Genomic DNA, 13,127 nt, shown 5'->3' on the forward strand with positions numbered 1-13,127 from the left:
CGGATCCCAAGAACAATAAAGCTTTTGAATAAGCATGAGTGATCAAATGGAATAAAGCAGCTTGATAAGAACCTATACCTAGAGCTAACATCATATAACCCAATTGAGACATTGTAGAATAGGCTAAGCTTCTTTTAATATCTCTCTGAGCAAGAGCTAAAGTAGCTCCTAAGAATAGTGTTATTGTACCTACTAAAGAAATAAAACTCATTATCAAAGGTAAAGATATGAAAAGAGGAAGAAGTCGAGCTAGAAGAAAAATTCCCGCAGCAACCATAGTTGCTGCGTGTATAAGAGCCGAAATAGGAGTGGGCCCTTCCATAGCATCGGGTAACCATACGTGAAGAGGGAATTGTGCGGATTTCGCAACTGCACCAAGGAATAATAAAAAAGCACACAAAGTAGTAAGTAAAGAGTTAATTCCATTATTAGGAATCCAGTTATTAGCTATTTTGAACAAATCCCTAAACTCTAAACTACCTGTTATCCAAAAAAAACCTAAAATTCCTAATAATAGACCAAAATCCCCTACACGATTAGTTACAAAAGCTTTTTGACAAGCACTCGCTGCGATTGGTCGTGTAAACCAAAAGCCTATCAATAAATAAGAACACATTCCCACGAGTTCCCAAAAAAAATAAATTTGTATCAAATTGGAGCTAGTAACCAATCCCAACATGGAAGTATTGAAAAAACTTATATAAACAAAAAATCTCAAATATCCTTCATCGTGAGACATATAACCATCACTATAAATAAGAACCAGGATTCCTACAGTAGTAATTAGTATTAACATAATAGAAGTAAGTGGGTCAATCAAGTATCCAAATTCTAAAGAAAAATCATTATTGACGGTCCAAGACCATAGATATTGATAGATCGAACTTCCATTTATTTGTTGAATAGACAGTTGAACTGAGAATACCATAGCTATACTTAAGAGTAAAACACTAGGAAAAGCCCATATGCGACGAAGATTTTTTGTTGCTGTCGGAATAAGAATAAGGCCAAATCCCATTGACATAATAACTGGAAGTGGGAGAAGAGGGATTACCCATGCATATTGATATGTATGTTCCATAAGAAAAGAAATTGCAATTTTTACTTCAATTTTTACTTCAATTTTTCTATAAAATTGTTTCCGATTCACCAAACCAATTCTTATCTCTTTCTGAAAGAATAAATAAAAAGAATAAGAAAAAATACTGAAATTCTTAATTTTTCCAAAATTTATCTCATTGAAATAATTAAAAATTAAGAATGGGTTTAGTTGGTTAAATTAAAAAAGTTAATAAAATAACTAGGTAACGAAGTTATTTTATTAACTAAATAAAGATATTTATAAAAATAAAAAAAAAAAAGTGGAATCATTTTACTTTCTATTCATAATTCATTTTTATATTTCTTTAAAACAAAGATGAAACAGCTCTCTTGTTCCATAATTAACTGATTGAGTGAATTCCAATGAAAACCTATGTTTATAAGAAATTATCGAATAGTCCTTACTTCATATAGAACTAAAATTCTAATGACTATAAATTACCTAAGTTTTAGAATGTCTTGTTTAAGAGACTCAGTATTTTTTGTTTTGATTGGAATTCCTTTCCTTTATGGAATACCATTCTGAACTTAATTAACTATTTTCATTTTCCCTTCTTTTTATCCCCCCGTCTTATCTTATATGGGGGATAGGCTTCCATACCATATATCTATATATGGAGTATACTTGATATATAAATAGATATAAATAGATTTAAATGAGAAACCCTTCTATATATTCTATATTATTAAAAAAAAAGTATAAAATATATAAAGAAAAAATGTTAAAAAATTCTTGTTGTCTTATCCGCATTAGACAAAATGAAGTAAAAAATAATTCAAAATTTAAGTATCTTTCAGTATCTAAGTATAAATACTAATAAAAAGAAGAAAGAAGGATTGATTTGCAGCAATAGATGTCTTTCACATACAACTAGAAAAAAGTAATTTCCTTTTTGAATGGCAGTTCCAAAAAAACGTACTTCAATGTCAAAAAAGCGTATTCGTAAAAATATTTGGAAGAAAAAGACTTATTTTTCCATAGTACAATCTTATTCTTTAGTAAAATCAAGATCATTTTCGAGCGGTAATGAGCATCCAAAACCAAAGGGTTTTTCTGGGCAACAAACAAATAATAAGATTTTGGAATAATATGAATTGACTTATCAAAAAAGAATTCCAATTATTTAATAATTTGGATTCTTCTTTGAATGTACTTTTATGTGTCGAATTACTCGGTACAATATTCTTAGAACAAAAAACCCCTCTTATCTTATATATACAAGAAAAAAAAAGTTTTGTTTGGTATACTGTGTGCTAAGTATTCTTTTCCTATCAATGAACTTTTCATAATTTTCCTAATAGAATCCTCATATTCTATTAGGAAAATTATGAAAAGTGGAGTATTCTTACAATAGGACTTACAACTTCCACCTATCTTCTCCAAAATCATAAGGTTAGTAAATCTTATTAATAAGAGCATAAAGACTTTCATTCTAGAAATTTTTAAAAAATCCAAAAAGCCTTTTCTATTTATCCATTTTATTTTAATTTCATCATTAAATAGAAACCCTTTTGGATTTTTTTCATTGTATTGAAAGAATTTTCAAAATGTAAAGGGGAAATTAATTAGAAAAAATTAGTTCTATAATTGCAAGTTAGAAAAAAGAAGTTCCAACTCTTTCAAGCAGTGTTTGTGTTTCTATTGGGCAAAGCAAGAGTTTATTGTAAAAAAAAAAAATGGAAACGATACTACCAAACGAAGTCTATTTTAATGAAAACTCTAATGTTCCTAAATTTTATGGACTTTCCCAATATCGACGATTCCCAAGATAATAGCTATTATTCTTTTAAGTTACCTATTATTTGAAGTTAGCCGCCATGGTGAAATTGGTAGACACGCTGCTCTTAGGAAGCAGTGCTCAAGCATCTCGGTTCGAATCCGAGTGGCGGCATTCTTGAAAAAGAATACAATAGATTAGAAATCAATTCGAAATTTACAATTTTGTAATGGGACCTTCCCCTTATGCTATTTGCAACTTTAGAACATATACTAACTCATATCTCTTTCTCAACGATTTCAATTGTGATTACGATTCATTTTATAACCTTATTAGTTCGTGAACTTGGAGGATTACGCGATTCGTCAGAAAAAGGAATGATAGTTACTTTTTTCTCTATAACAGGATTCTTAGTTTCTCGTTGGGCTTCCTCGGGACATTTTCCATTAAGTAATTTATATGAGTCATTGATCTTCCTTTCATGGGCCCTGTATATTCTTCATACCATTCCTAAAATACAGAACTCTAAAAATGATTTAAGCACAATAACTACGCCAAGTACTATTTTAACGCAAGGCTTTGCCACATCGGGTCTTTTAACTGAAATGCATCAATCCACGATACTAGTACCATGCTCTACAATCTCAGTGGTTAATGATGCATGTCAGTATGATGTTATTAAGCTATGCAACTCTTTTGTGCGGATCCTTATTATCTGCCGCTATTCTAATCATTAGATTTCGAAATAATTTCCATTTCTTTTCTAAAAAGAAAAAAAATGTTTTAAATAAAACATTTTTCTTTAGTGATATTAAATATTTTTATGCAAAAAGAAGTGCTTTAAAAAGAACCTCTGTCCCTTCATTTCCAAATTATTACAAATATCAATTAACGGAGCGTTTGGATTCTTGGAGTTATCGTGTCATTAGCCTAGGATTTACCCTTTTAACCGTAGGTATTCTTTGTGGAGCAGTATGGGCTAATGAGGCCTGGGGATCCTATTGGAATTGGGATCCTAAGGAAACTTGGGCATTTATTACTTGGACCATATTCGCAATTTATTTACATAGTAGAACAAATCCAAATTGGAAGGGTACGAATTCTGCACTTATAGCTTTGATAGGATTTCTTATAATTTGGATTTGTTATTTTGGTATAAATCTATTAGGAATAGGCTTACATAGTTATGGTTCGTTTACATTAACACCTAAATGATTACATAAAATAAAACCTTCATGAAATGAAGGTTTTTACTTTTATGTTTTATTTGAGAACCCCTTGAACGCCTTATCAAAGGGTTCTCAAAAATTCGAGATAGATCTAATTATACTTTTTTACTTATTTCTGCATTATATACTTTTTTACTTATTTCTGCATTAATAGAGCAGACGAGTAAAAAAAAGCAAACCTATTTAGGATAATAATTGGATAAGAGAGCCTCTACCCTGTCAACGGATAGGGAGAGAACAAAATCTGGATAAATACCAATTCCTATTACTGGTAAAAAGATACAGATTAAAATAAAGAGTTCTCGTGGTCCAGAATCCACAAAATTTGCGTTTGGAACATTAAATAGCTTGTATCCATAGAACATCTGGCGTAACATAGATAATAAATAAATAGGAGTTAATATCATTCCAATTGCCATTACAAAAGTAATTAGTGTTTTTGGCATTAACAGAAATTTTGGACTAGTAATTAGTCCAAAAAATACTACTAATTCTGCGACAAAACCACTCATTCCTGGTAAGGCAAGAGAAGCCATTGAAAAGCTACTAAACATGGTAAAAATTTTAGGCATTTATCAGAAGCGGTTCCTGCCAAGAAAAAAAGTGTAGCACCAATAAATCCATGGGATAATATTTGTAAAATAGCTCCATTGAGTCCAATGTTGGTTATGGAACCAATTCCTATAATTATGAAACCCATGTGAGATACAGAGGAATAAGCTATTCTTTTTTTGAAATTTCGTTGACCAAGAGAAGTTGAAGCTGCATAGATTATTTGGATCGCTCCTATTATTACTAACCAGGGCGAAAATAGATAATGAGCATGAGGTAACAATTCCATGTTGATCCGAATCAATCCATATGCTCCCATCTTTAATAATATTCCCGCTAAAAGCATACATGTACTATAATGTGCTTCCCCATGGGTATCTGGTAACCACGTATGTAGGGGTATAATCGGCAATTTGACAGCATAAGCAATAAGGAAGCCAAAATATAAAAGTATTTCCAAGGTTGCAGGGTATGATTGATTAATTAATCTTTCCAAATCTAATCCTGGTTCGTTGGAACCATATAAGCCCATACCCAGAACTCCGATTAAGAAAAAAATGGAACCGCCTGCAGTATACAAAATAAACTTTGTAGCTGAATATAGACGCCTCTTCCCCCCCCACATGGATAAAAGTAAGTAAACAGGAATTAATTCTAACTCCCACATGATAAAAAAAAGTAAAAGGTCTCGCGAAGAAAATAATCCTATTTGACCACTATACATTGCGAGCATCAGGAAATAGAATAATCGCGAATTCCGTGTAATTGGCCAAGCTGCTAAAGTAGCTAAAGTAGTGATAAATCCTGTCAATAAAATAGATCCTAATGAAAGTCCATCGATTCCCAATCTCCAGTGGAAATCGAAGACATCTATCCATTTATAATCCTCCTTTAATTGGATTAAGGGATCCTCCAGTTGGAAATGATAACAGAACGCATAAGTCATTAGAAGGAATTCTAATAAACAAATAGATATAGTATACCACCTAACGACTTTGTTTCCCTTATGAGGTAAAAAGAAAATTAATGAACCTGCAAATATCGGCAAAACAACAAGTATTGTTAACCAAGGAAAATAACTCATGATAAAGTGATAAAGACAAGATACGTTTTGACCAGAAAAGCCCGTGCTCGATTATTTCGAGCACAGGCTTCTTCGGTAAAGAGGAATCAGACGATTCGAGTGAAGTTTTTTGTAACGTATCAATAAGATAGAGCCATGCTACGTGTTGTTTCAGGCCCTAAATAAACGCGGACACTTAAAAAATCTGTCGGGCAGGCAGATTCACATCTCTTACAACCCACACAATCTTCGGTTCTCGGCGCGGAAGCAATTTGCTTGGCTTTACATCCATCCCAGGGTATCATTTCTAATACATCTGTTGGACAAGCTCGTACACATTGAGTGCATCCTATACATGTATCGTAAATTTTTACGGAATGTGACATTGGATCTATAAATTTTTCTTTTCAACATAAAATTTTTCGATCTGGTAAAAATGAAATTAGTACTATAATGAGTCATATGTATTGTAGACACCAGACGAAGCAATGGTTTATCCAAACTTCAAAAAAAAAAATCTATTTTTTAATCTGTTTGTGAGAAAGCGTGAAGAGAGCCAAGAGACTTTAATTTTGGATTTCAACAATAAATAAGAAATAAGAAAGAATTTTACGAATTGTACAGACGAATTCGAATTAGCCAATAAATTGGCTATCGTCTTTTCAATATAAATTATTGCAATATTCAAATTGCAATATCAATGAATTACAAATACAAAAATTCATTTAAGTGAAAAAGAATACTATGCAATAATCTACTAAAAAAAATGGATATTCTCAAATAATACTAAGAAAATAGTATTGATTTCTATTTATTTTAATATGTGCGCCTTTGTTTAGAGGATTCTATGTCTAATTATTCAAAAGTCTAATTATTCAATAAATTAGATTGATTGATACGAGTGGATTTCCTATTACGATGGATGGAAGAAAGAATGGATAGTCCAATAGCGGCTTCAGCAGCTGCAAGGGCTATAACAAAAATTGCGAAAATATCTCCTTTTAATTGGCGACTATCAAATAGATCAGAAAATGTTACGAGATTTAGATTAATTGAATTCAGTATAAGTTCAAGACATATTAGAGCTCTAACCATGTTTCGGCTTGTGATCAATCCATAGATACCAATCGAAAATAAATAGACACTCAAAAAAAGTACATGCTCAAACATCATTAACTAACTCCTTATCAATCTCGATTCATTTCAATATGAGGGCAAGAATTGAACCGATTCAATTAATTACAATAGAACAATTACACAACAAAAGAAAAAAAAAAAAAAAAAAAAGGAGGTATTTGTTGGCAGTAGATGGATTTTACTAAATCAAAATTGTGATTCTTTAGTTATTTATTTTAGATTTGCAATTCTTATAATTTGTACTTTTTCTAAGTTTTCTTATTGCCGAGCCATAGTAATTGCACCTATTAAAGAAACTAGAAGAATTATGGAAATGAGTTCAAACGGAAGATAAAAATCGGTTGCTAAATGAATTCCAATTTGTTGAACATTATTTATGAGACCCTGTTCTACTATTTGGTTTGATCTTGTAGTCCAAAGAATTCCATACCACGACGTATCTGGGATAGTAGTCATTAGTGAAAAAACAATAGTTATACAAACGAGTGAAGTGAACCCATCTCCAATAGTCCAATAATTCTTATCTTTAGACCATTCTGAGCCATTTACGAACATTACAGCGAATATGATCAAGACATTTATGGCTCCCACATAAATAAGAAGTTGTGCGACAGCTACAAAGTAGGAATTTAATAAAAAATAGAATAAGGATATACAAACAAGAACTAATCCCAGCGAAAAGGCAGAATAAATGGGGTTGGTAAGTAATACTACTCCTAGACCCCCTAGTAGAAGAACAAATCCCCCAAATAGCATAAGAATCTCATGTATTGGTCCAGGTAAATCCATTATGGATAAAAAGAAATTAATAGTATAAAATTTTTCATGAACTGACTAAAACTAAAGGATTCAAGGAAGGAAAAAAGGATTAGGGTATTTTTTTGTGTATAAACTTATAGTTATAAATTATATTATATCACGAAAATCTAGTCTGATTTAAAATAAGAAATAATTTCCAATAAGCAGTAGTTTTTCGTTTTTCTTTATAGTTTAATTTTAAAGTTTAATAAAGAATTATTAGATTTTTATAACAGAAAGACAAAATCAAAGTTTAGTAATCAGTAATCGTTCTTGAATTCGAAGATTTTTCTTTGTTTATTTTACTTTCAGACGAATTCCTAATTGTTTGAATTGTGTAATCTCCCATTATGGAGATTGGTAACCGACTTAAAGCAATTTGATTGTAATTCAATTCATGACGATCATAGGTAGAAAGTTCATATTCTTCAGTCATTGATAAACAGCTTGTTGGACAGTACTCAACACAATTGCCACAAAATATACAAACTCCGAAATCAATACTATAATTAAGCAATTGTTTTCTTTTAATATCCTTTTCAAATCTCCAATCCACAACGGGTAAATCTATCGGACATACGCGAACACATACTTCACAAGCAATACATTTATCAAATTCAAAGTGGATTCGCCCTCGGAAACGCTCTGGTGTAATTGATTTTTCATAAGGGTAGTGAATCGTTATAGGTAAACGATTTGTGTGGGATAAGGTAGTTATGAAACTTTGACCTATGTACCTTGTAGCACGTATTGTTTGTTGACCATAACTCATGAACCCAGTTACCATAGGGAACATATTCATTCTAAATATCTATGAAAAAGATATGTTTCTTTCTCTTGTTTGAGAGAGCTTTTGTGTTGAAAATATTCTTACTATTATTGTATTATCTTATTTATAGTGAAACAAGTTGAGAAGAGGTTGTTAATAAGAGATTGCCCAGGGAAATAGGTAAAAGAAATTTCCATCCAAGATTTAATAACTGATCCATTCTCATCCTCGGTAAAGTCCATCTTATTGTGATAGAAATGAAGAGAAATAAATAAGCTTTAGTTAATGTAATAAATATACCCATTGTCATTTCCAAAATTCCAACTGCTTTATTCATTTGGAAAAAATCAAAAAAGGATATATAGGGAATAGATAAATTCCACCCGCCCAAGTAGAGAACTGTTACAAATAAAGAAGAAACTAATAAATTTAGGTAAGAAACAAGATAAAATAAACCATATTTGATACCGGAATATTCAGTTTGGTAACCTGCTACTAATTCTTCCTCCGCTTCTGGTAAATCAAAGGGTAATCTTTCACATTCTGCCAAAGAAGAAATTAAAAAAACCAGAAAACCTATAGGCTGACGCCAAATATTCCATCCAAAAAAACCGTATTTTGACTGTGCTTCAACTATATCAACTGTACTTGAACTGTTAGATAATCATAGTCGGTGATAACATCACAGTTCCCACCGCTATTTCAAAACCGTACATGAAACCTTAGCTTCATACGGCTTCTCTATGATCAGAAAAAGGAAAGGACTGTTTTGTTCCTAGCCCCGGGGGCGTAGATAGAATTAGATAAAATAAAATAGATTTGAAAGTCCTAAATTAGACCAAAGGAATTCCGTCTGCTAGAATAAGAAAAAGCGCTTCCGAATTGATCTCATCCTTTATAATATAATGAAAATTTTTCTTTGTTCAGTAATAACTTAATCTTGGAATAAAACACTTGTTACTTGTTATAGGAATTCAATTAATAAATGGAAAGAGTTGGGTATTAGTTCATGAGCAATTCTGCATGAATATGGATAGAGGAAGGAAATAATGAAAATTTTTTCTAGTGCACTCCATATCTTTTTTACTATTCTTCTTTCCCCAGGGAGGGGGTATTTAAAAAGAAAAAATGGATAAAGGGTTAATTCGTTCTTGATAGCCATTTCCTTAACAAGTGAATGGGAACATACTCTGGATCGGAATCCGAAGAAAGTACTACTTGATAATTTCTACAAATTGCAAGTCCTTATTATGATTCCTTTTATGGGCAAAAATCTCTAATGTTTTAGATTTTCCATTACTAATCCTTTATGTACTTTAGTGTTCCTAACCCTTCACTAACTTTTGGTGGATTCTTCTTATGGATTATTAAGTTATAGTAATAACTAGGAGTATTCTAGTAATGGAATTCCATATCGTGAATCCTTTATTCTTGGCCGCTTCAAGATATGATGACTAATTAAAAAATATCAACCTTGGGATAAAGAGTTTACACTGCTTATGTTTACTTCCACTTTTTTCTTGTACGTAGGAAATGAGATTTTTTCTTTTTACTACAAATTTATAAGCTGTTTTGTTTCACTCATATAGCTATCTAGTTTAACTTACCAACCCAAATACTAAATAAGAAAAGGAATATAAATAGTTAATGGATTTTATAGGAAAAAGATCTATTTTAACGAATCACACGTAGAGATATTGCTAGCACACAAAAAGTTAATGGTATTTCATAACTAATGGATTGAGCAGCAGCTCGTAGACCGCCTGAAAAAGAATATTTATTATTTGAGCTATATCCTGCCATAAGAAGACCAATAGGAGCTATACTTGAAATGGCAATCCATAAAAAAACACCAATACTAAGATCGGCTAAAACAAAATGATATCCCAAAGGGATAACTAAAAAACTTAATAAAACTGATATGACTGCTATAGAGGGTCCAATGCTAAATAAAGAAATATCTCCTCGGGATGGCAGAATATCTTCTTTAAAAAGTAGCTTAGTCCCATCTGCTATAGCTTGAAGCAGGCCCAGGGGGCCAGCATATTCAGGACCAATACGTTGTTGTATCGACGCAGATATTTCTCTTTCTAACCACACAATTACGAGTACCTCTATTGTTATTCCCAAAAGGAGGGTCAAAATGGGTAGAATCGATATCAGTCCATAGACTTCTTTTAATAATTCCAATTTCGAAAAAGAATTGATAGTTTCTACCTCTACCCTATCTATTATCATTTCAACGATCAACTTCCCCCATAATGATATCTATACTACCTAATATCGTCATGATATCAGCCAATTTCATTTTTTTAACTAGCTGAGGAAGAATTTGCAAATTAATAAACCCGGGTGGACGGATTTTCCATCTCCAGGGGAAAAGGCTATCATCTCCTACTAGATAAATCCCTAATTCACCTTTTGGGGCTTCTACTCTTACATAAAGCTCTTGTCTTGACAATTCAAAATTGGGCGAAGGTTTTTTACCAAGAAATTTATACTCAAAATCATTCCATTCAGAATTATTTTCTTTCTTAAAGCGTCGGACTTCTAAATTTTCATAAGGTCCTCCAGGAATTTTTTCTACAGCTTGTTGAATTATTTTGATGGATTCCCTCATTTCACCAATTCGTACTAAATAGCGAGCTAACGAATCCCCTTCTTTTTGCCATTGGACTTTCCAATCAAATTGGTTGTAAGACTCATAAGGATCTACTTTACGAAGATCCCATTGTATTCCAGAAGCTCGTAACATCGGTCCCGATAAGCCCCAATTTACTGCTTCTTCTCCGCTAATAAAACCTACTCCTTCAACTCGCTCTAAAAAAATTGGATTCTGTGTAATAAGTTGTTGATATTCAACAACTCCGCGTAAAAAATAATCACAGAAATCTAAACATTTATCGATCCATCCATAAGGTAGATCGGCGGCTACTCCTCCGATGCGAAAGTAATTGTGCATCATTCGCATACCTGTAGCAGCTTCAAATAGATCATATATTAATTCTCTCTCTCTAAAAATATAGAAAAAAGGAGTCTGTGCGCCGAGATCCGCCATAAAAGGTCCAAGCCATAGCAAGTGAGAAGCTATCCGGCTTAATTCTAACATAATTACCCTAATATAGCTGGCTCTTTGTGGTATTTGAATATTCTCCAAGAATTCTGGTGCATTTACTGTTATTGCTTCTGTAAACATAGTAGCTAAATAATCCCACCTTGTTACATAAGGTAAGTATTGTATAATAGTTCGGTTTTCCGCGATTTTTTCCATTCCTCTGTGTAAATACCCTAATATGGGTTCACAATCAATAACATCCTCACCATCGAGAGTAACGATCAGTCGAAGAACACCATGCATTGATGGGTGTTGAGGGCCCATATTGACTATCATGAGATCTTTTCTTGTAAGCGGTAGACTCATATCCTTTCTTCCTTAATTCATTATTCCATGAAAATGGATTATTCCATGAATTCCTCAAAGCGAGGCTCATCAAAATGAAAAATCTAAGACTACTATAAGACTACTAAAAAAATAATAAAACAAGAAAAAAATTTGAACGATTAAATTACTGCTCCCGAATATTCAACTGACCGATTAATTTCTTATAACGTACTCTATTTTTCTTTGCCAAATAAGCCAGCAAACGTCGACGTTTTCCCAAAAGTCTTCGTAGACCTCTTTCCGATGAAAAATCTTTTTTGTGTAATTCCAAATGTGAAGCAAGTCTCCGTATCTTATTGGTGAAACTGAATACTTGAAATTCAACAGAACCCCTGTTTTCTTCTTTTTCTTCTTTAACCATAAATCCAAAAATTTTTCTACCTCCTTTCTTTTTCATGTATTTTTCTGATCAGGAAAAATACAAAATTATGTCAGTTATTTTGAAGTTATTCTAATCTCGTACACACACAAATTTGCAATTATTCATCTACTACTGGAATTTGGATTTATTTTATCGATGCAAATTGGATTTGGATAGAAGGGTACATTCTTTCTAATATTTTAGATAGAAGAAATGTTTCTTCTATCTAAAATATTAGAAAGAATTTTGCTGATTTATTTATTGCTATATGCAATTTATGGAATTGATACACCATTTAATTGATATCATTTAGCAAAATGAAACACAGCATATGCATCCATCTTTTGGCTCGAGAATTTCACGGGATAGAGATATGGTATAAGAAATAGACTATTAAGTAACTCTAAATGAATTGTGGATACATCTGTATCCTTAACATACTGAAACGATTGTCATTATTCGTATCAAACCAATAGCGATTCATACAAGCTAAATCTTCTAATCAATGGTGGGCCAATAATGAATTTTTTTGCATATGTATTAAGACGCTTGGCCTGATTTCGAAATTGTCCAGAGTTTTATATGTTGTTTTCATTGCAAAATGATGGGTCTCCTTCCATAACTTTCCAATTACGAGTACGAGAATTGAAAGACATGAAAATTCTCAATTCTCTACGGCGTCTAGTAGATAGAAACAAGAAAATCAGAAGAATCTTTCTCTCTATTCACTATCATTCCGCGTCTTCGACTTCTATTAGTTTCTTTTCTTCTTTAATGCAATAGCTATAGTTTGATATAAGAATCCATTTCTCAAAGTAATGGAAACCATTCTCTTATAGGAAATGGTTCGAAAATCGCTATTCCACCTTTTAGGTATCGTGAAAAGTGATACCTGTGAAGATCGTGCATTTCAGTCAAATTCAGATCCGTTTTTCGAGTCCATGATATAATATAACC

The sequence above is a fragment of the Triticum urartu genome, unplaced genomic scaffold (assembly GCF_056163025.1).
Source record: "Triticum urartu cultivar PI428250 unplaced genomic scaffold, HENAU_Tu73 scaffold3, whole genome shotgun sequence".
Taxonomy (NCBI): domain Eukaryota; kingdom Viridiplantae; phylum Streptophyta; class Magnoliopsida; order Poales; family Poaceae; genus Triticum; species Triticum urartu.